The 23,361-nt window shown below is 37.8% G+C and overlaps 1 protein-coding gene and 1 pseudogene across 12 annotated transcripts in view; both read right to left on the reverse strand.

Annotated features, from left to right (window-relative positions):
* The window catches only part of ERC1 (ELKS/RAB6-interacting/CAST family member 1), a 496,604-nt gene that overhangs the window by 92,037 nt on the left and 381,206 nt on the right, over positions 1–23,361 (reverse strand). The gene's annotated exons all lie outside the window — the stretch shown is intronic.
* LOC138165842 (histone deacetylase complex subunit SAP25-like) lies at positions 20,172–22,478 on the reverse strand (annotated as a pseudogene).

A 23,361-nucleotide genomic window follows, 5' to 3' on the forward strand; every position in this document is an offset into this window, starting at 1 on the left:
AGAAGACACTTAATAAATGCTTTTTATCTAACCTACCACAACCAAAATAAGAACCAGGGTTGGAGCCAAAGGGAAATAGACATTGAGAGCAGCAGAGAGAGGGTCAACCTCCCTGCCACAGAACCTGATTAAAATACGATTTGGAAATGTTTAAAAAAATAAAAACACAACACAACATAGATAATATTAATTGGTGGTTTGATAAGTTTCTACTTGAGTGTGATGCCACTGAAGAGTTGGATATATTTTTCTGGGGTCACTTTGAGTATATTAAAATTCATTTGGAGATATAACTGGATTCCTTGAAATCAAAATCAGAGGAAACCCATAAGTACTTCAAATGTATATTTTAGGTCAAACAAAAAAACCCAGATAATCACAGATTTTTGGCTTGATATCCTAACTAGTCATCTAAAATGGACCAAAAGGGAATCAAAGATTGAGCAGGAAGGGATTTTAAACTTCATCCAACTCCTTATTCCCCTTATTCCCATTTTACAGATAAGGAAACTTAGGCCTAGAGAGGTTGAATGATTTGTGCAAAGTCACACAAGGTAATGCCACAGATGAAATATGAATCCAGGTCCTGTCACTACAGATCCATTAAATTATTATATGGTTTAAGGCATTTATATGCTACATGACAAAGTCATATTCCAATACACTTTTTGCCTTCAACTTTCTGAAAAAAAAATTAACACCCTTGCTCCCCACCTCTATACCTAGCAATAGTATGGAACGTTATGAAACATGACACCGGAAACTCGACAGATTTGCAAGAATTAAAAGAATTAAGATTTCTGTTAATTTGTAGCAAAACAAAGCCCTTAAATTGCCTCTAAAGAATTTGTTTTTAGGTTTATTTAGTTGATATAAATCCTAATCTTAGACCAGTCACGCACAACTTGGCAGTAGGTAGGGGCCAAAATTAAAACAGGCTAAACTTGTTTGGGCTGCAGATAGGTTTTTATTTTTTATTTATTTTTTCAGATTTACATCATTCATTTCTGCCAGATTTTGAGTTACAAATTTTCTCCCTGTTTTTCCCTTATCCACTGCCCCAAAATAGCAGTCCCACAGGATATCCCCTCCTCCAATCTGCTCTCTCCCATATTTTCTCCCATACCCCTTTCTACTTTTCCTGTAGGGCATGGTGGATCTCTATGCCCCAGTACCTGTATATCTTATTTCCCAAATACATGTAAAATAGCATTAATAATAGTGTATGTAAATCTCTCTCTCTCTGTATGTATGTATTTAAACATTTGATTTTAAAAGTTTGAATTCCAGATTCATTCCCTTCCTCCCTTGTCAACCACCCTTACTGGGAAGATAAACAGTTCAGTATAGGATGTACACGTGTGGCTAATGCAAAACAATAACACAGTAGATATATTGTAAAAGACTGACTATATTTCCCTCCCTCCTATCCCACCTCCCACTTGTTCTATTCTCTACTTTGATCCAATCCCTTTTCAAAAGTGGGTGCTTCCAACTTCCCTCCCCCCCAGCCTGCTCTCCCTTCCACCTCCACACCCCTCTGATCCCCTTCCCTGCTACTCTCCTGTAGGGTGAGATACCCTATTTAGTGTGTATTTCATTCCCTCCCCAAGACAAATTCTATGGGAATAGGGTTTTACCCATTCTCTTTTGCCTTCCTATTCTTCCCCTCCATTATAACCATTTTCCCTTGCCTCTTCTATATGAGATGGTTTACCCCATTTTGTCTCTCCCCATCTCCTCTCATTATATTCCTCTCACCTCTTAATTTCACCTTTTAAGTATCATCCCTTCCTATTAAATTGGTCCTGTGTCCTCTATCTATGTATACCTGTAGACATATATACACATATGTATTCATATGCCCATATACCCTCATATATATATTTCTAATCCCTTCAACCACTGAGAAAAATTTCATAAGTTACAATTGTTTTTCCATGTAGGAATGTTAATAGTTCAACTTTGATAAGTTCCTTATGATTTCTTTTCCCTGTTTACCTTCTCATGCTTCTCTTGCTTCTTGTATCTGAATGTCAAATTTTCTATTCAACTGGTTTTTTTCAGCAAGAATGCTTGAAAGTCCTCTATTCCACTGAATGACTATATTTCCCCTGAAACATGATACTCAGTTTTGCTGGGTAGGTGGTTCTTGGTTTTAATCCCAGCTCCTTTGACCTCCAGAATATCATATCGCAAGCCCTTCGATACCTCAGTGTAGAAGCTGCCAGATCCTGGGTTATCCTGATTGTGTTTCTACAATATTCAAATTGTTTCTTCCTGGCTGCTTGCAATATTCTCTCCTTGATCTGGGAATTCTGGAACCTGGCTATAATATTCCTAGGAGTTTTCTTTTGGGGATCTTTTTCAGGAGGTGATCAGTGGATTCTTTCAACTTCTATTTTGCCCTCTGGTTCTAAAACATTAGGGCAGTTTTCTTTGAGAACTTTCTGAAGGATGATTTCTAGGTTCTTATTTTGATCATGGCTTTCAGGGAGTCCAATAATTTTTAAATGATCTCTCCTGGATCTATTTTCCAGGTCAGTGGTTTTTTCCCATGAGATACTTCACATTGCCTTCTATTCTTTCATTTGTTTGGATCTGTTTAACAGCATCTTGATTTCCCATAAAGTCATTAGCTTTCATTTGTTCCAATCTAATTCTGAAGCAATGATTCTCCTCAGTGAGCTTTTGAGATTCTTTTTCCATCTGGCAAATTTGGCTTTTTAAGGCATTCTTCTCCTCATTGCCTTTTTGAGCCTCTTTTGCCATTTGAGTTAGTCCATTTTTTAAGGTATTATTTTCCTCAGTCAGGCTGTTGACTCTCATTTCGTAATTTTCTTGCATTGTTCTCATTTCTCTTCCCAATTTTTCCTCTACTTCTCTTATCTGCTTCTTAAGGTACTCTATGGCCTGTAACCAGCTTGTGTTTTCCTTTGAAGCTTTTGGTGCAGGAATTCTGACTTTGTTTACTTCCTCCTGCTCCATGCTTTGCTCCTTTTTGTCCCCAAAACAGGAGTCTAATGTTGGAATCTTCTGTCTGCTTTGTTTCCTTTGCCCGGTCATGTCACCCCTCAGTCACTTGATCCCTGGGCTTTTTAAAAGCCACAGTAGGACTCTGCCACCAGACAGGGGAGCTTTCATCCCAAAGTCTGGGGTTTTCTCAGCTGCCGGAGGTATTAGATGGGTGCCCTCTCTGAGGTCTCCACACACTCTGGCAAGCTGTTAACGCACCCCAGGACCTCCACCCTAGACCGCAATCCAGATCCATGCAGGTTTAAGCAAGAGCAATTACCCCTCAGGCCAGGAGCTGAAGCTGCCACGTGGTGCTGGCTGGCTGTGCAGGTATCTTAGTGGCTTCTCGCCCTGGGGACAAAAGCCACGCACTCCCACTTACTGGGTCCCAAAGTCCAGACTGCACTGACCTCTCACTTTGTCCGCATCTATGTGTTGATAATTCTGGAAATGGACACAGCTGCTGCTGATCTGGAGTCCCTCCAGCCGGCAGCTGGTCAGATCCGCCCTTGGGCTAAAACGCTTGCCTGGGCTTGGCTCCCAGAGCACTGTGCTGGCTGATTCCTGCTGGCCTACCAGGCTCTCCTCAGTGGGAGGTTAGCTTTTCCGTGTCATTTTGTGGGTTCTGCAGCTCCAAAGATTGTTCAGAGTCCCCTTTTTAAGTTGATTGGGGTAGGAAACAGGAGCCACTTGGAGGTCATGTTTCTACTCTGCCATCTTGACTCCGACCCCCTACAGATAGGTTTTTAGCAACTCACTTTCTAAGTAAAGGTACAAATAAAGATTAAACTATTTCTCAAAAATGCTTTTTAAAATTGGGACACAATCCAGATACTACAATCGGCAAACACTTCTTTACGAAGTCACCTTCAGTAAGACTTTCCAGCAGCAGCAATTTCTTTTCTTTTCTTTTTAGAGTGGGGAAGGCAAGGCAATTGGGGTTAAGTGACGTGCCCAAGGTCACACAGCTCGTAAGTATTAAGTGTCTGAGGCTGCATTTGAACTCAGGTCCTCCAGACTCCATGGCTGGTGCTCTATTCAATGTGCCACCTAGCTGCCCTGGCAATTTCTTTTTTGAGGAGCAACTGGGGTTAAGTGACTTGCCCAAGGTCACATGGCTAGTTTTTGTGTTAAGTGTCTGAGGCCAGATTTGAACTCTGGTCCTCTTGACTCCAGGGCTGGTGCTCTATTCACTGTGTCAACTTCTTTAGAAATCTGAAAACTAACTAAATGAGGCAGCTGCCTCATTTTATGAGTTTACTTTCTTGTTCCCCACTGAGATTTTTCAACAATTTGGATGCTTTAATTTATTTTTCACTGGTGTCCAATTTGCTTAAGGTCAAGATGTTTTTGATTCAAAATGCCAATGAAGATTATAGTCCTTCAGAATGGGCTATTACTTCTTGGAAAACAAGACAATATTTTGCCTCTTTTGTAAGTAAACAAGTACCTATTTGTGAAATGAAGGAAGAGATAGAGTGAAATGAGAGGTTTTACCTTAAATTTAAAACCTGAAAGGAGAATCTATGGCTGAGAAGAGAAAGTGGAAAACCTTAGCAAACACTGGATATTCTGGAAAATAAGAATGGATAGATATAAAAAATGGAAAGATACAACAAGAAATATAATAAGACAGTAAAATTGAGGGAAAAAAGCATGAAATATCTATAATGTGAAACAATTGACAGCAAAGGTTGTAGAGATAATCTGAGAATCATTAGCTTCCATGAAAAAAACATAATGAAACACAAAACCTACACACTAAAGTTTCAGGAAATCGTAAAAAGAAATTGCCTGGATATATTAGAAAGAGGGCAAAGAGCAGATTGATAGAATACACAGGTAATAATAGAGAGGAACTTTCGTTTTAACTCATCCAGAAAAGTGGTTGCCAAATACCATTATAGGTGGACAGGAAGAGAAAGCTCAGAGACCAAGAAATTCCAGGCAGAATCCCACAGCATTATGTACTACCAACATGAAATGAAAGGAAAATTTTGGAAATAAGGACATGGCTCGTGCCCCAAATCAATTTAGATGTGTAGAGTTGAAAATAACCCTTGAGGTGGTGGGGTAAGAAATAGACTTTTAACAATACTTCCAAGCATTCCTTTTGTGAAAAATCAGTTGGGAAGATTCTTTGAAATGTGAAATGAGGGAAGAAAAGACTTAAGAAAGGTGAATGAGTTTGAATGGCTTAAGAGGGCTAAGGGGAAAAAAAGACCTGATAGAGCCACATCTGTTTTAAGTATCACTGAAGGAACAAAAAGAGGTCTGCTCTGAACTAAAGTGCTTAAAAATAAAAACAGTACATTGTTGCCAGAGGTGACAGCCAAAGTGAGAGTAAGAAGGAATCTCATAAACTCCACTCTTAACAAGGTTGAGCAAGGAAAGATTAAAAAATAAAGATTATGGAGACAGAAGTATAATAAAGTAAGACTGAGAGGCACAGATATTGGGAGAAGTAGGTTCTAAGCCAGAAAATGGGATGAAAGATAAGAATGCCTTAAGGAAAACACAGCACAGTTGATTGTACGGCTAATATTTTAAAGGGGGACAATGGGAGACTCTCATATAAATGCAGAAAGACAGAAATAGTACTCACACCTTCTAGAGACTATAAAAATGTTAATAAAAGATATGAAGAAAGGACAGATTTAAATGGACACAATCATGATAAACAACAAGCAAATCAAATAATGAAAACACGAAAATTATTTTGGAGAGGAAATAAAGAAAATGATAAGAAATTACTACATACATCTATCAATATGCCAAGGAACTATGCTTTCTTTGATGTTTAACCTTTCTTCACCAAAGCTGATCATAACCTGTCTATAACATAAAATCATCGAGGGCCTGAGTTTCAGAGATGTAAAGTTCCCTATTCAATAAGGTGGGTCAGTGGCACAGTGAACAGAAGGCTAGACTTGGGAGTTAGGAAGACCAGAGTTCAATCTTATCTCAGATGCTGGAAAGTCAGGTTACCCTGGGCAAATCACTTAACTTCTTTCAACCTCCCTTTCCTCAAATGTAAAATGGGGAAAATAAGAACACCTATTTCATACAGTTGTTGCAAGGATCAAATAAGACATGTAAAATGCTTTGCAAACTTTAAAGTGCTATATAAATGTTGGGTGCTATTAGCCATTATTATGGTAACACAGCTAGAAAGTGTCACAGGGAACCCAAGGCTTCCCTACTCCAAGGTCAGCATTCTGTGCGGTAGTGGTGTCAAAATAAAATACTAATGCATCCCTGGGAGCCAGAGACATTTATTTAGAAATTTCAAATTAACATTATGTTGAATTGAATTTTTATTGTTTTAAACATTTCTCAATTACATTTTAAACTGGTTTCTGATTTATTTATTAATTCAGGTTTTATGGGTCCCTGGGCCACAAATTTTGACAACTTTACTGTATACTCTACCATGTTGTTTCTGGTAACAAATTATTTGTTAATGAAATTAAAATCTTAAATGAAATAATAGGCATTTATAAAAATTTAAGAATATCACATTAATAATGCAGGAAATAAAATATGCACAATCTTATCACAGAAAGAGAAACTGAATAAGTCATATATGAATTCACGAAGTAGGAAAAACCTGATTCAAATGGTGTTAGAAGTGAATTCTAACCAAATATTTAAAAACCAAATAACTTTAAGGCTACACAAAATAGGGGAAAAATACATATTTTTCTTCCTTTTATGACACCCAAACCAGGGAGAAATGAAGCAAAGAAAGAAACTATAGCTAAATACTATTAATGGATATTCACAAAAAAATCCCAAAAGCACAGCATAGAAACAACACAGTAAAATCTTAAACATTGGAGCATTTCAATAAAAATGGATTTATGATTTCATGGGCACAGAGAAGAGCATGGTGAGAAAACTCCTTCTACGATTGCAATTAACACTTTCTCTGAAACTTTTAGTCTTATAGAGTTGCCTAAATCATTCTGAAGTTAAGTGACTTGCCAAATACAACAAAGTATGTGAGATGCAAGACCTGAAACTAGGCTTTTCTAGTTCTAAGGCCTATTCTCTACTATGTCATCCAGCTTCTCTTTAATATAACATTGGGAATTCTAGCAAATGAAGTTAGACAGGAAAGAAATATTAAAGAAATAAACATTAGGAATAAAGAATTAAAAATATTATTTGTAGTTGATATGGCATATGAATGTATCTAAATGATTCAGCTGTCTCAATCACAAATATAAGGGAAACAAGAAATGAATTTAGTGACATCACAGCAGGTTAAATCACAAAAATTATTTGCATTTTTATTGATAATAAAGCGAAAGAAACAGCATAAAAAGAAAAATTATCGTAACAACAAAACCCATTAAATAGTTCAGAATGAGGCTATCTAGAAATATACCCCTTTCCTGGATCATTGCCTTGTTGGGGTGGAGGGACTTGCATAACTCAATGAAACTTTGAGCTATGCCAAGCAGGGTTACCCAAGATGGACAGGGCATAGTAGAAAGTTCAGACAAAAGGTGATCCACTGGAGAAGGAAATGGCAAACTACTCCAGTGTCTTCACCAAGAAAACCTCATGAACAGTATTAAAAGGATAATGGATATGACATCAGAAGATAAGCCCTTCAGGTTAGATGGGGTCCAACACATTACTGGCCAAGAGTGGAGGACAACTACAAACAGCCCCAGAAAGAATGAAGTGACTGGACCAAAGCCAAAAGGAAGCTCAGTTGCAGATGTACTGGTGATGAGAAGAAAGTCTTATCTGTAAACATCAGTACTGCACAGGAACCTACGAGCCAAGCTAAGTTGGATATGGTCAAACAGGACATTGGAAGATTAAACACTGACATTTTCGAGTGTCAGCGCCTTAAACGGATGGGAATGGATGAATTTAATTCAGGCGATCATTACATGTGCAATGGTGGGCAAGAATCCCTTAGAAGAAACGGAGTAGCCCCGTGGTCAATAAAAAGGGTAAGAAAAGCAGTACTGAAGTGCAATCTCAAAAATGACACAATGATGTCTATTCAAATCCAAGGCAAACCATTCAACATAATAGAAAAAGAAGGGCAAGAGAGCAAAATGATTGTCTGATAAAGCTGAACAAATAGCAGAGGAAAAAGGAAAGAGAAAGGTAAAGATATACCCAACTGAATGCAGAATTCCAGAGAAGAGCAAGGAGAAATAAGGTTTTCTTAAATAGCATTGCAAGAAAATAGAAGGAAACAACAGAACGGAAAAGACAGTGATCTCTTCAAGAAAATTAGAGATATCAAGGGAAGGTTTCATACAAAAATGAGGGATTTATGTTTCATTTTAATCAATAACTGTTTAGATTTTCTGGAGGACTCCCTCTCCCCGTATTTCCCAGGGACCTGAGAGTCATTCATCTCATACCTCATGACATGCCCACAATCTCTATTTCTTGTAACTGCTAAGTGAACTGAACAAGTACTTCATTCTTGTTCCCACTATGCTAACTCATCTATGTACCCTGATGTGGGACGATAACTTGGAAGACTGTTCCCATGGGACCCAGCAACACCTGCACTGTCCACGCATGAGCTTGCTGTGGGAACCAATACTCAGGGCCTAAGAATGATTATGTCAGGGTCCAGCCCACTTGTGTTGCCCCAGCACGTTAAGTCCTCCTACTCAGACTAGACAGATGAAGAAATGAGGTAAATATGGTTAAGCCCAGGGTCAGACAGCTAGTGTCTGAGGTCATATTTGAACTCAGAAAGATGAGTCTTCCTGACTCCAGGCCTGGTATTCTATCCACTGCTCCACCTAACTGCCTCTAAAATATACATATATGGAACTCTTTTAAAATACATAAAGGGTATAAATCCCCAGGCCACAAGAGATTAAAATAAGCAACCCATCACAGGGTGTCGTTAGTGTGCCCCAGGTATCCGTGCTTGGCCCTGTGCTGCTTAACGTTTTTCTTCCGCTAACGTGTATAAAGAAAGAAATGGCATGTTCATCTAATTCTCAGGTGATACAAAGCTGAGAGGAATAGCTAACACTGGATGATGGTCAGGATCCAAAAGAATCTTGACAGATTAGAGTATTGGCCTCAATATAGCGAGCTTAAATTCAGTAGAAATAAATGTGAAATCTTGTACTTGTGTCAAAAAAATCAACTTCCAAGTACAGGATGGGGGCATGTATAATTCATTAGCAGTTTGTCTGAAAAAGGCATGCTTTTTTTTTTTTTAAGTCAACTGTAAGTTCAATAAGTTAGTGGTGTGATCTGGCAACCAAAACCCCAAACTAATGTGATCTGGGGTTTTCTTAGGTAGACTTTCTAAGAATAAGAAAGTGATAGTTTTTCTGTGCCCTACCATATTCAGATCACACAAACAGTACTGAATTCAGTTCTGAGCACCAGATTTTAAGGAAAAGACACTGACAAGATAGAGGGAACCCCAAGGAGGGCAACTGGCATGGTAATGGGCCTACAGTCTATATATGAGGATCAGTAGATAGAAGTTAGTATGTTCCTTTAATGAATGTGGAACAAGCTGCTTCAGAGACTGGATGAGACGGTCTCTGAGATCCCAGAAGCTTAAACTTCCTTTTTTATTGAAAAGAATTTTACCTTCAAGATCACTCACTCCTTTCCCCCTTATTTTTTTTTTCTGTTATTACTTCTCAGCTGTTTCAAGTGCTTTTAAAAATTAAATATGTACATAAGGATATATCTAGTGGCAGAGACAGAGAATGACAACTGGCTTTTAAAAAGAGACACAGGGGAAAGATGAAGTTATGGACAGAGAGAAAAAACAATTCTCTATTCTAAATCACATATAGGTTAAACAAGGACAAGGACTGGGTTTGGGATCCTTTCTAATATCCCTCAGTGGGGTCCAATCTTGGTTGTAGGAAGAAGTTGATTAATATAAGAACTTGCTTAATACAAGCAAGAAGAAGCCCACCCTGTGCACTTGCTTTGCAAGAAATTTTACCATCCAACTGGGTAGCCTTGATACCTTGGCTTTTCACATGAAAAGATTAGTAGCAGTTGTCAGAGGAAGAACAAAGTATCAGATAGTTGTTTGACTAGGTGCCACAGTGGAGATCTGGCCTCAGACACTTACCAGCTGTGTGACCCTTAATTTTTGTTTGCCTTAGTTTCCTCTTCTGTAAAATGGGGATAAAAATAGCACCTATTTCTCAGAGTTGTTGTGAGGATGAAATGAGATAATAATTGTAGAGTTCTCATCACATTGTTTAGCACATAGTAAGTGATATATAAATGTCCGTTATTATTATCATACACAATGATGCTTTTCTCATAAATGTATGAAAATATCCATAAGTTTAGGTCCTACTACAGACACATTCATCTTTAGCTCTGATATTCTGAGAATTGCTGGTATTATCTCCTTTAGTCCCTTGTACTCTACACTGTTTGCATATTAGGATTTTATCCCATTGTTTAGACAAGGAACTGAGGAAGCAAATTTAAAGAACACAAAAAGAAGAAACCTACCCAACCAGAATAAAAATGCTTGTTTCACAAAAAAATCATTCTACTTAAAACAATTTTTTTGCTTGTAATCACATGTTCCACATTGTCTATTCATGTGACATAATGCTATTTTTGAATGCATTTAGAAAATGGATAAAAGAGCATTGTTTTCTTAATTGATCACACTCTTCATGTTAGGAAGATTGAAGTCAAGGGTATGAAGGCTCAGCACCACAGTGACATTATTGTACATACAGATGTCCGTACACAAAATCTTTAAAAGAGAAGCCCAAGTGAAAAGTCTTTGAAAACTGGAAAATCTAAAGCAAAGGAGCAGACTCAAGATTCAGCATCACATTTTGATCCTAGAGGTAAAAGAAGTACCAGAGTGCTATTGGGCAGGGATAGATATGGCTGCATGAAGGTAGTTCTCTAAGTGGTGAAAAGGAGATGGATGTAAGATATGAATCTTCCTTGACAACAGTGCTTCTCCTTTGTTGATTTATCTTTAACTTATCCCTTAGATGTCTTGTTTCTACCTTGTTTTCTTGTTGTTTTCCTCATTAGACTGGGTACTCCCTGAGAGCCTGTCTTTCTATCCACAGTGCTTTGCACAGAAGGCACTTCTAATACATGTTGACTGATTGATATATTATGGAGCTGGAATCAACAAGATTTGACATATGAATAGGAAAACAACAAATTCTTACCAGAATTATAGGACCTCAAAAGCCATCTAGTCCAACCTGTATCTGAACAAGAAACATCTACACAAACTGTCCAATAAGCTGTTGTCCAGGAGTTAAGGAAAAGAATGGAAACAGGTCTTCCAGTATGTGCAGAGTTGTCAAATAGAGTAAGAGTAATAATCGTTCTGCTTCGCAAAGAGACAAAACTAGGCTTAATATAAGCAAGAACTTCATAATAATAAGTGCTACAAAAATGGAATGGGCTTTCTCTGAAAATAATGGAGTCCCTTTCACTGGAGGTCTTCAAACAATGGCTAGATTAATTACTTGCCAAGAACAATGTGGTGAGGATTCTCTTACATAGACAGGAAGATCTATATGGTTGCTAAGATCCTCTTCATGCCTGACATTGGCTGCCCCATGCATGGAATGGTCTCCCTCCTCAATTCTGCCTCCTGGCTTCTCTGGCTTCCTTCAAGTCCCAGACAAAATCCTACTTTCTACAAGAAGCCTTTCCTGATCCCTCTTAATTCCTCTGTTGATTATTTCCAATTTATCCTGTATATAGCTTGTTTGTGCATAGCTATTTGCATATTTCCTCCCCCATTGGATTGTGAACTCCCTGAAGGCAGGGATTGTCTTTTACTTTACTTTGTATCTCTAGGGTTTAGCACAGTGTTTGGCACATAGTAGGTGCTTAATAAATGTTTACTGACTGATTTATTCAATAAAGGAACAATATACCAAATATATACTATGTGCCATACAGTGCTAAACGCAAAAGGAAAAAGAAAAATAGTACCTGCCCTCAGGAAGCTTGTATTCCACTGGCAGGATACAAAATATAAACAGGTAAGTAAACACAAAGTAATCTAAGGGGGGAGGGCACACTAACAACTGGCAAAACCAGGAAAGGAGATAAACCTTGAGCTGAGACTTGAATCTTCATTTAATAAGAGTTCTAAGAAGCAGAGGGGACTCATGTTATTCTTTCTTGTATGTCTAACAGTGCTCACACAGATGCTCAATTAACACTATAAAGGAATTTTAATATGATCCCTTATAATATCTAGAGGGAGAAATAAGATACATAACTTGAATCGAACACAGAAATTTCCATGATGATAAAATAATGGCAGCTTTCTCATGTACCTAGGATACATAACGTCAGATTTTCTTAGATGAACATCATCTAAATCTTGACCTTGCCCAACTAGTTTCTTGAGACTGAATAAGATTACAGCTAATAATCAAGGGTCTCTGAATGAATCAAGTGAATTGGATGGCTTTACTGAAATCCAGAGAAGAGGAACCAAAAGAATGAAAATTGCGTAATACAATCCAGCGTGTAATCTGTATCCAGCTATTCACAAATACGGGTTTTTTTAAGTGTGCAAAACTATATATGTATAGTAGTCTGCCATCCAAACAATTAAATAGCCTAGATTTTAGCTTCTTTGAATCTTCCCACGGCCTCTGAAATCACTAGTGCATACAATTTATTCAATCTAGGTGGCTGACACAAGAACAATATTATGCTCTGAGTTGGTTATAATATTCACTTTTTCTACTTATGTGAGCATTGGTGACAAGCTGAACAATTTAAGTTTATTGCTGCAAGAAAATTGCATTATGGAACACAGCTGAGAGTGAGTAATAGTCACAGGAAACCTAAAATATCGACTCACTTTACTGTATAGGTGACACAATCACTTACAGCTATGAAAATAGTTGTGTGTGTGTGTGTATGTGTGTGTGTGTGAATGGCTACACTTTTACCAACATCTGTACCTATGAATATCTCTCCCTCATACTTCTTTGTGAAATTAGGAAATCAATGTGTTATAGGGTGTTTTATAAATCTTTAATTTAAAAAAATTCTGATTTAAAATATCAAATAAAATGAGAATTTCCACGTACAAAGTAGAGCAGACAATGAGGATTATACATAAGACTACAAATCTCTATTAGATACAACTTGATGTAGTATTGCTAAGTAAAAGGGTATGCATGGTTTCATAACCCTTTGGGCATAGTTCCAAATTATTCTATAGAATGGTTTAATCAATTCACAACTCCGACATTACATAAATATCTCATTTTTCCCATATCCCCTCCAACATTTGTCATTCACCTTTCCTGTCCTATTATCAAATCTAATAGGTATAAGGCAGTACTTCAGGATTGTTTTAACTTGCATTTCTTTTTTTTTGGAGAGGGGAAGGCAAGGCAATTGGGGTTAAGTGACTTGCTCAAGGTCACAAGGCTAGTAAGTGTGAAGTGTCTGAGGCCAGATTTGAATTCAGGTCCTCCTGACTCCAGGGCCAGTGCTCTAACACTATGCCACCCACCCACCCACCCCTTAACCTGCATTTCTCCAATCAACAGATCAACAGAGTTAGAATATTTTTTCACATGGTTATAGATAGCTTTAATTACCTCATCTGAAAACTGATTATATATATATATTTAAAACAATCGGGGTTAAGTAACTTGCTCAAGGTTACATGGCCAGTTATTTCTGGGTGTGGTGCTGAGTGTCTGAGTCCAGGATTCGATCTCCAGGACGTCCCAACACTGGAGCCGGTGCTCTTACTCGCTGAGCCACCTGGCCACCCCTAAGCAATTGGGGTTAAGTAACTTGCTCAAGGTTACATGGCCAGGTGTTTCTGGGTGGGTGCTAAGTGTCTGAGCCCGGGATTCGATCTCCAGGTCATCCTGACACTGGAGCTGCTGCTCTTACTCGCGGTGCAACCTGGCTGATTATATTTTTTGATCATTTATCAATTGGGGAATCGCTCTTATTCATACAAACCTGACACAGTTCTCTATATGTTAGAGAAATGAGGCCTTTATCAGAGAAAATTGCTTCCATTTTTTTCACATTATTGCTACCTGTATTTCCCTCCATTCTATTCCCTGCCCCCCTGCTTATTCTATTCTCTCTCTTCTGTCCCTCCTCAAATGTTTTACTTCTGATTACCCCTTCCCCCAATCTGCCCTCCTTTCTATCACACCCTGCCCCTTATTCTCTTCCCCTTCTACTTTTCTGTAGGGTAAGACAAATGTCTATACCCCATTGCCTGTGTGTCTTATTTCCCAGGTATGTGTAAAAACAATTTTTAACATCTATTTTTAAAACTTTGAGTTCAAAATTCTCTTTCTTCCTCCTTCCCCACCCACCCTCATTGAGAAGGTAAGCAATTCGATACAGGTTATACATGTGTAGTCATGCAAAACACTTCCATAACAGTCATGTTGTGAAAGACTAACTATATATCTCTCCATCTTATCCCACCCCCGTTTATTCTATTCTCCCCTTTCACCTTGCCCCTCCTCAAAAGTATTTATTTCTCATTACCCCCTCTCCCAATCCTCCCTACCTTCTATTACTCACCCCCCTCCCCCTTTCTTGTAAGGTAAGATAGATTTCCATACCCAAGTGAGTGTGTATGTTATTTCCTCCTTAAGTCAATTCTGATGAGAGTAAGGTTCACTTATTCCCTTTCACCTCCCATCTCTTCCCCTCTACTGTAAAAGCTTTTTCTTGCCTCTTTTATGTGAGATAATTTACCCCATTCTATTTCTCCTTTTTCTTCTTCTCCCAGTATATTCCTCTCACCCTTTAATTTTATTTTTAGATATCATCCCTTCATATTCAACTCACTCTGTGCCCTCTGTCTATATATATATATTCCTTTCTACTGCCCTAATACTGAGAAAAGTCTCATGAGTTACAAATATCTTTCCATGTAGGAAAGTAAACAGTTCAACTTTAATAAGTCCCTTATGATTTTTCTTTCCTGTTTACCTTTTCATGCTTCTCTTGAGTCTTGTATTTGAAAGTCAAATTTTTTATTCAGCTTTGGTCTTTTCATCAAGTATGCATTAAATTCCTCTATGTCACTGAATATCAATTTTTTTCCCCTCATGGATTATGCTCAGTTTTGCTGTGTAGGTGATTCTTGTTTGTAATCCTGGCTCCTTTGATCTCTGGAATATAATATTCCAAGACCTCTGGTCCTTTAATATAAAAGATGCTAAATTATGTGTTATCCTCACTGTGGCTCCATGATACTTGAATTGTTTCTTTCTGGTCCTTACAATATTTTCTCCCTGACCTGGGAACTGTGAAGTTTGGCTATAGTACTCCTGGCAGTTTTCATTTTGGGATTTCTTTCAGGAGGTGATCAGTGGATTCTTTCAATATCTGCTTTGCCCTCTGGTTCTAGAGTATCAGAGCAGTTTTCCTTGATAATTTCTTGAAAGATGATGTCTAGGCTCTTTTTTTGATCATGGCATTCAGGTGGTCCAATCATTTTAAAATGATCTCTCTTAGATCTATTTTCAGGTCAGTTGTTTTTCCAATGAGATATTTCACACTGTCTTCTATTTTTTTCATTCTTTTGGTTTTCTTTTATAATTTCTTAATTTCTCATAAAGTCATTAACTTCGGGGCAGCTAGGTGGTGCAGTGAAGAGAGCACTGGCCCTAGAGTCAGGAGGACCTGAGTTCAAATCTGGCCTCAGACACTTAACACTTACTAGCCTTGTGACCTTAGGCAAGTCACTTAACCCCAACTACCCTGCTTTCTCCCCTCCAAAAAGCAAAAAAAAAAGTCATTAGCTTCCATTTGCTCTATTCTAATTTTTAAGGAATTCTTTTCAATGGCTTTTTGGACCTCCTTTTGCCATTTGGTGTAGTCTATTTTTTAAGATATTATTTTCTTCAGCATTTTTTGGGTCTCCTTTAGCAAGCTGTTGACTGTTTTTCAGGATTTTCTTGCATCACTTCTCTTACTTCATTTTCAAAATTCTTGTTGAGCTCTTCCATATGGCCTGAGACCAAATTCATATTTTTCTTGGAGGCTATGGATATAGAAGCTTTCACTTTGTTTTCTTCTTCTGGTTGTATGTTTTGATCTTCCTTGTCACCAAAGTAAGACTCTATAGTTTGCTGGGCCCTAGTCTATGCTGATATAGACTGTGCTCCTCTCTCAGACTGATGCAACAGACCTTTCCTGTTGACCTTCCAGGTTTCTTGGGCTGGAAATTTGTTTCACTATGTCTTTTTGTGGGTTCTGCTGTTCTAGAACTTGTTTAGAGCCACTTTTTTGTTTGTTTGTTTGCTTTTTTTTTTTTTGGAGGGGGGAAGGTAGGGCAATTGGGGTTAAGTGACTTGCCCAAGGTTACATGGCTAGTAAGTGTTAAGTGTCTGAAGTCAGATTTGAACTCAGGTCCTCCTGACTCCTGGGCTGGTGCTCTATTCACTGTGCCACCTATCTGCCCCAGTTTAGAGTTATGTTTTACAGGTATTTGGAGGGGCTTGGGGAAGAGCTCTAAAGAGCCCCAGCTTTTACTCCTCCATCTTGGCTCCACCCCTGTCTCAAATAATATTAATAGTGAAGATGGACATCTTTACTTTACCTCAGTTCTTACTGGAAAGACCTCTGTTCTTCCTTCATTCAACTTAATGCTGGCCCTTGGTTTTAGGGAAATACTTTTTACTATCCTAAGGAAAAGTTTGTTTATACCTATACTTTTTTTTTTTTTTAATAAAGCAATCGGGGTTAAGTAACTTGCTCAAGGTTACACGGCCAGTTATTTCTGGGTGTGGTTCTGAGTGTCTGAGCCCAGGATTCGATCTCCAGGTCATCCCAACACTGGAGACGGTGCTCTTACTCGCTTTGCTCCCTGGCCGCCCCCATATACCTATACTTTTTAGTATTTTATTTTAAAATGGAGGTATTTTGTCAAAATAATTTTTGACAAAAAAAAATTTCTCAGCATCTTCTGATAAGATTTTATTGTTATTATTATTATTGTGGTCTCTTATATTTATAGATTTCCTTATATTGAATCTGCACTCTTGACATAAATTCAATAGGTCATAATCTTTTTAATATGCTGTTGTATCCTCAGTGCTAATAATTTTACTTAATATTTTGTAAAAATAGTCATTGGGGATATTGATTGATATTTTTTATTCTCTATTTTGTGTCTCCCTGGTTTAGTATTAAGACCATACCTGTATGAAAGAAAGATTTTAGTAAAAACTTTTGCTTTTCCTCTTTTTTTGAACAGGTTATATAATATTGGAATTAATTCTTAGAATGTTTGATAGAAATTAATTATAAAGCCAGTTAGTCTTTAAGTTTTTTCTTTGGGAGTTAATCTATCTTGTTCAATTTACTTTTAAAAAACTGAGCTATTTAAACTCTCTATTTCTTGTTTTGTTAATCAAGGCATTTTACATACACACATATAATATCTATCCATTCATCTAAGTTATTCATTTTGTTGGCAAGGTAATTTCTGGTTATTTTCTTTGGAAGGATCCCCTTTTTTCTTACTATTGCAAAGAGTTTATGTAATATTGAAATCATTAGTTCTTTGAATGATAAAATTGACTTGTACAAACATGATCTTGGAGAGGTTTTTTTGGGATTTCATTTGTGAACTGTTCAATTTCTTTTTCTGGAATTAGGTTATTTATTTCCTTATTTCTTGTTCTGTTTAACCTGGGGATTTAATACTTTTGTAAGTATCCATTTTAACTAAAGTATCAATTTTTTTTCATATAGTTGAGAAAAATAATTTCTGACAATTTCTTTTATTTCATTTTTATTTGTTGTCAATTCTCCTTTATCAAATTTTCCATTGGAAATTTGGTTTTCTTCATTCTTTTAAAAATTAGATAAGCTATGTTATTAGTTTTCTTTAAAAAAAAGGTCATGGTTTTATTTATTAATTCAATGTTATTTTTGTGTTCAAAGTTTAAAATTAATTCTTTGATTTGCAAGGTTTCTTGAAAATCAAAACTGTATGTGGGATATGTAAGTATATAGATACATATAAGTAAGAAAGCACAAGTGTATATAAGCATAATTATATAAGTATATCTACTTATCTATAAGCATAAAAATATATGCCATCCACCAACACATACAAAAACATAAAAGAATAAGATCCATTCTACAATAGATAAATTGAAGCACACAATTATACTTTAAAATACTAAGAAGAAAAATGAAAATTAACATTGAAGCTCTCTACCCATTCAATTGGCAAAGATGACAAAGGCAATTATTGGAATATGTTTGTAGTAGGATATGCATACTAGTGTACTATTGGTGGAACTGTGAATTAATCCAATCATTTAGGAAAGGAATTTGGAACTCTAACCCAAAGTCAAACTGTGTATACATACCCTGTGACCCAGTAATACCATTATTAGTCATATAACCCAAAGAGGTCAAAGACAAGAGATAAAAATCCTATGTGTACAAAAATAATCATAGTAGTAAATTTTGCTGTAGAAAAGATCTGGAGACAAAATGGGGGTCTATCAATTGGGAACTGGCTGAAGAATGTATATGGATGTAATGGAATATTGTTAAGCTAAAAGAAATGATAAATATGACAGATTCAGAAAAACCTGAGAATATGCAGAGTAAGGTGAGCAGAATCAGAAGCACAATTCATACAATGACCACAATAATGTAAAGGAAAAAAACTTTCAAAGAATTTAGAGTTCTGACCAATCCAATAATCAGTCATGGCTTCGGATGACTGATGACTAAGTATGCTTTCCATCACTTGGCTGCGAGGCAATGGATTAGAGATGCAATAAAAAATATAGTCAATGTGTGAATTTGTTTTACTTCACTGTACTTGTTGGCTACAAGGGAATGTTCCTATTTTTTGAGCAGATGGATAATGAGTGATGCAAAAAAAAAAAACAACCCAGAAAAAAAAGAAAAGAACACCAATGAAATATTAACTATACACAGAAGACACATGCCAAGGTGGCTGCCTGAATAGGAAGGCCACCCCAGTTCCCACATATTCCAAATCCTCAAGTTTACATCAGATTGAATGATTATTAATAAATTCAATGAGAAACTACTAGGTGACTTTTTCCATTCCAGAACTACACAAAAAGTCATCTTGTTCCATCTCCTCCAGCAAAGTAAATGGCAGTGCAGGCTAGCCTCCCTGTGCAACTAATGATGAATTACTCAACAATGAGCAGCTTTTCTGAGAAAGCCTAAGGTCTTTCAATGAATGGTGAGAATAGTCAAAGGTTAGGACCTTGGAAGCCCTGGGACCAGAAATAGTTAGTACTCAGACCAAGACAGGCTGGGCTCTGAGGTCCATGACACCCTTTCCTAAGAAAGCAGACCTGAAGTTCCAGTAGATAGAACCTCAAAGATCTAGGGCAGGAGAGGGTCTGGTGCAGGTCGGTGAAGGAACCATGGGGATCCAGTCTGTGACCAAGCAGGGCCAACCACCCATTGAAAAGTAATCAGTAAAGAATGGAGCCTAGATCTGGCACAAAGTCCAAATTAAGAACTGAAATTGGAGAGATGAGTAAATCAAAGAAAACAGCCTCCAGTATAAAAAAATATTGCAAATCTAATTCCCTAAATTCAGAATTCAGAAAAAACTTAGAAAGGTCAATTTATGTGAGCAAGTAGAAAGAACTACCTGATGATGAATGATAACATTCTAACTGGGGGAGATGAAACATGTTTTCCTTCATGTCTTCAAAGGCTATTGAGGGAGCTAAATTAAAACAAACAAAACAACAGAGGTCCTGATTAAGTGGAGGTAACTGATTCTCTTCTTAGGGTGTTAAGAAGTGGTAGAAGAGGAATATACTAGTGTAGAAAGGATGAAGAAGAAAGCAGAACTTGCTACTTCTCATAATTGGGGAGTGTGGAAAGAACAGTATACAAATATGGAATGGGCTGGAGGATCTGACATCTGATGAATGTTACTCTTATCTGAAATGGACAAAAGAGGATTGAAAACATGTCTCCCTCCCTTCCCCCCCCCACCCCGGAGTGTGGTGTAGAAATACATCAAACTTGACAGTGATACAAGTGGGGATGATTCCTGAAATATAAACTGTTAAAAACTGTTCTCTTATGTTTGGAACACACAGAGAATAACAACAATGAAGATTTCCCCCTACCTTTCTGATATTTTATTCATATGACTCTCTTTCACACACTCGTAGTTCCAGTCAACCTCATCTCCTATAGCACATGGCCTTTCCTGATCCTCTCACTTACTGGCATTGCTTTTCTCATTAAATTACTTGTGTATTTAGTTTGTATTTACTTAATTGCATATCCACTATATCCCTATTCAGTATGTAAGCTTCTTGTAGCAAGGGACTTTTTTTTTTGTCTGTATCTCTAGGTAAGTACTGTACCTTGTATGTGGGACTTGTTCAAGTATTTTTCAGGTACACCCAACTCTTTGTGATCCAATTTGAGGTTTTTTTGGCAAAGATACTAGAATGGTTTGCCATTTCCTTTTCCAGATCATTTTCTAGATGAGGCAAACAGGTTTAAATGACTTGCCCAGAGTCACACAGTTAGTAAGTGTCTGAGGCCAGATCTGCACTCAGGAAGATGAACCTTCCTGACTCCAGGTCCAGCACTCTATCAATGGCACTGCCTAACTGCCTTCATACATGGTGAGTGATTAATAAGTATTTGTTGAATTTACTGAAAAAAATTTCAGATATCATCACAGTGGAGGTCAGAATTCTCTGCCTAAGCAATCCAAAGCAACAGAGAATACAAAGCTAGGTACAGAATCTGCCATACTGATTTTGGTCAAAATTTTAATATACATGATGGGAAAAGTTGGCACCACTTCAGTTTGGGGGCAGAGAGGTTTTACTGATCTATTCACAGAAAGAAAGATATAGTCCTAACACTGAGAAAAATCAAGAGATCAAAAGTTGGAGAGAATTAAGCAATCCTACGACTTGGAAAAAAAAAAAAGGAGAATATTTTGGCTGGAGTAAATGAATACTGCTTTGCCAAATTTAAATAATCCCATGACCAAATATCACATCGATCACATTTTCTTTCTTTCTTTTTTACACATTACCCTCTTTATTCAGCCCCACAGCAACACACCAAATACAGCAAAAGGGGAGAGGAAGAGGGAGTCCTTGTTATTCACTCCCAATATTGTAACATAGCAATAAGAGATGAGGGAAGAGGTAGCCTTCCTCAACTTCAAGAAGTATTGCAGGGAGGGACAGGATGGGGATGAGATGATGGAATCTACCTTTGGCTAGGTGGGCTACAGAGTGGGTGGGGTTAGGGAGGATTCTGGAGTGGTGGTAGACTGTCTCTCCTCGGCTCATCTCAAGCAGACAGGTAACAGTTGTTATCTCTAGACTACATTGCCAAGTCAAGATGGGAGCTGGGGATGGCTGTGCCCAGACTGACATTATGGGGGGTGGGGCAAGAAGCTGCCTAGACCTCCTCAGAATCTGTTGGGGAGGTTGGGACAGGCCAAGGGAAATCCAAGTAATGGAAGGCAAGAGAGGGTCGGAGAAAAAGAAATCTTCGGAGCAGAGAGCTGGGCAACCTAGTTCAGTACCTTTATCACTCTGGGAGCTCTATTTCTCTACTTTACGTGGAGCTAGAGATTGGATGTCATGGCCCAGGGCATCAAACAAGGCACAGAAAGATGGATGCCAGATGGTTCTGAAGGAGAATGAGTTACCAGATCCAGAATTCCCTGTCCTTTCATAGCCGGGCTCCCAGGGTGCAGGCTGGGAGTAACTGGTGTCTGATCCCTGAGAAGCTGCTGACCAAGATGAAACATAGCATTTGGTGGCTGAATTTGGTCCCTGTGGAGCTAGAGGCTGGAGAGGTCCCAGGCTGGGGACTGTATGCTCTAGGGATTCCTGTGTCATCCAGACTCTCTTCTCCAGAGCCACAGTCCTCTTCTTGGTCACAAGGGTCTTTATCCAGATCTTCTCCTCCTCCCCCGGGGGAAGGCAGGGGATCATGCTTGGAAAGGAAGGGGGTGCTGAGGTCCCTCCTTCTCCCACAAACCAAGAAGTGCTGAGGAGCAGCTAACCCCTCAGGGGACAGGGTGGCTCTGGGGACTTCACAGAAGGTTGAGTGTCCAAAGAACCACAAAGAGGCAGACAATCAATTTTCTAAATAGATTTTTATGTCACACCAATCTTCAGATTTATTTACTGCTTTTTGGGATTTTAATTTTACTCAAACAAGGCTTTCTAAAAACTCTGTCATTTTCACCAAAAAACCAATATTTTCATACACTGGAGTTTCTCTGTATGTGGTAAAAAATTTCAAACTCATTTGGATCTGTTACTTACATTCCTTATGAAAATGTGCCATATGATACTTAAACTTAAATATGAAAATGGCACTTAATAAAAACTTGACAAAAATTCTAACCTGAGAAATAGTAATGTCTTTAGGGAATACATATGTATATATGCCTTCCCCCCATATAAATAAATGTGTACACACACATAACACACAAAATATCTATAATAAAATCAGGAGAATGTCCTGATATCTCCTGAATAGAGCTGATGGTCCAATTTTACCTAACTGAGAAAGAAATGTTCCAAATTGGACAAGCAGAAAAAACTCTGGTGGTTTTTATGTTGCCTGTCTTAAGGGCATTAAAATTTATGTAAATTTCTCCAGCTTCTAATTCTCTAGTAAGGTAAGCTCAAAATAAAGCAATATGTGCCAGTTAGCACACAGAAACTCTATAAATGCTTGTGCAATGAGTTGCTTTTTACATATTTGTCTTATATGTATTTTCTACAGGAATGTATAGCTGAAATGTTAGAGTATGTTCTCTCCCCTGGCTAAGCTTAATCTACTCCAGCTGTCAAAGTAAGTAGAGTTTTAGAGTTTTGGATAAAGAGAGCTTTATGTAAACATTAACTCTAAGTTGGAACCAGAAGATGTCAGAAGTTCCAATACAACAGCTTCAATACACCTCCAGATCCTGTTCTTTTGTTCATTTTTAATTCTCTGAGTTTATGATGTGAAGAAAACTTTAAAAAACACAGGTTTGCATGCTCCAACAGAATCATCTAGGGTTGTTGATAGAGGGGGAAGGGAAAGACTATTCAAACACAGCAATCCTGTGTCCTGTAGGGAATCACAAATTGAAGGACTGCATTTAAAAGATTCTGTAGAGCAACCAGCCCTGGGTTAGGTATCTGTGTTAGGTTCTAAGATAGATAATGTGATCTTTCTATGCAATACTGTCCTTGGTTTTGTAGGGCAGTGGTATCAGACTCAAAACAGAAATGAGGCCACTAAACTTTGCATGAGAAGGATCCCAGTGGGCTACCATTAACTTAGAAAAGC

This window comes from Petaurus breviceps, unplaced genomic scaffold, assembly GCF_028583685.1.
Source record: "Petaurus breviceps papuanus isolate PSGF00001 unplaced genomic scaffold, PetGlider_PUasm1.0 216, whole genome shotgun sequence".
Taxonomy (NCBI): domain Eukaryota; kingdom Metazoa; phylum Chordata; class Mammalia; order Diprotodontia; family Petauridae; genus Petaurus; species Petaurus breviceps.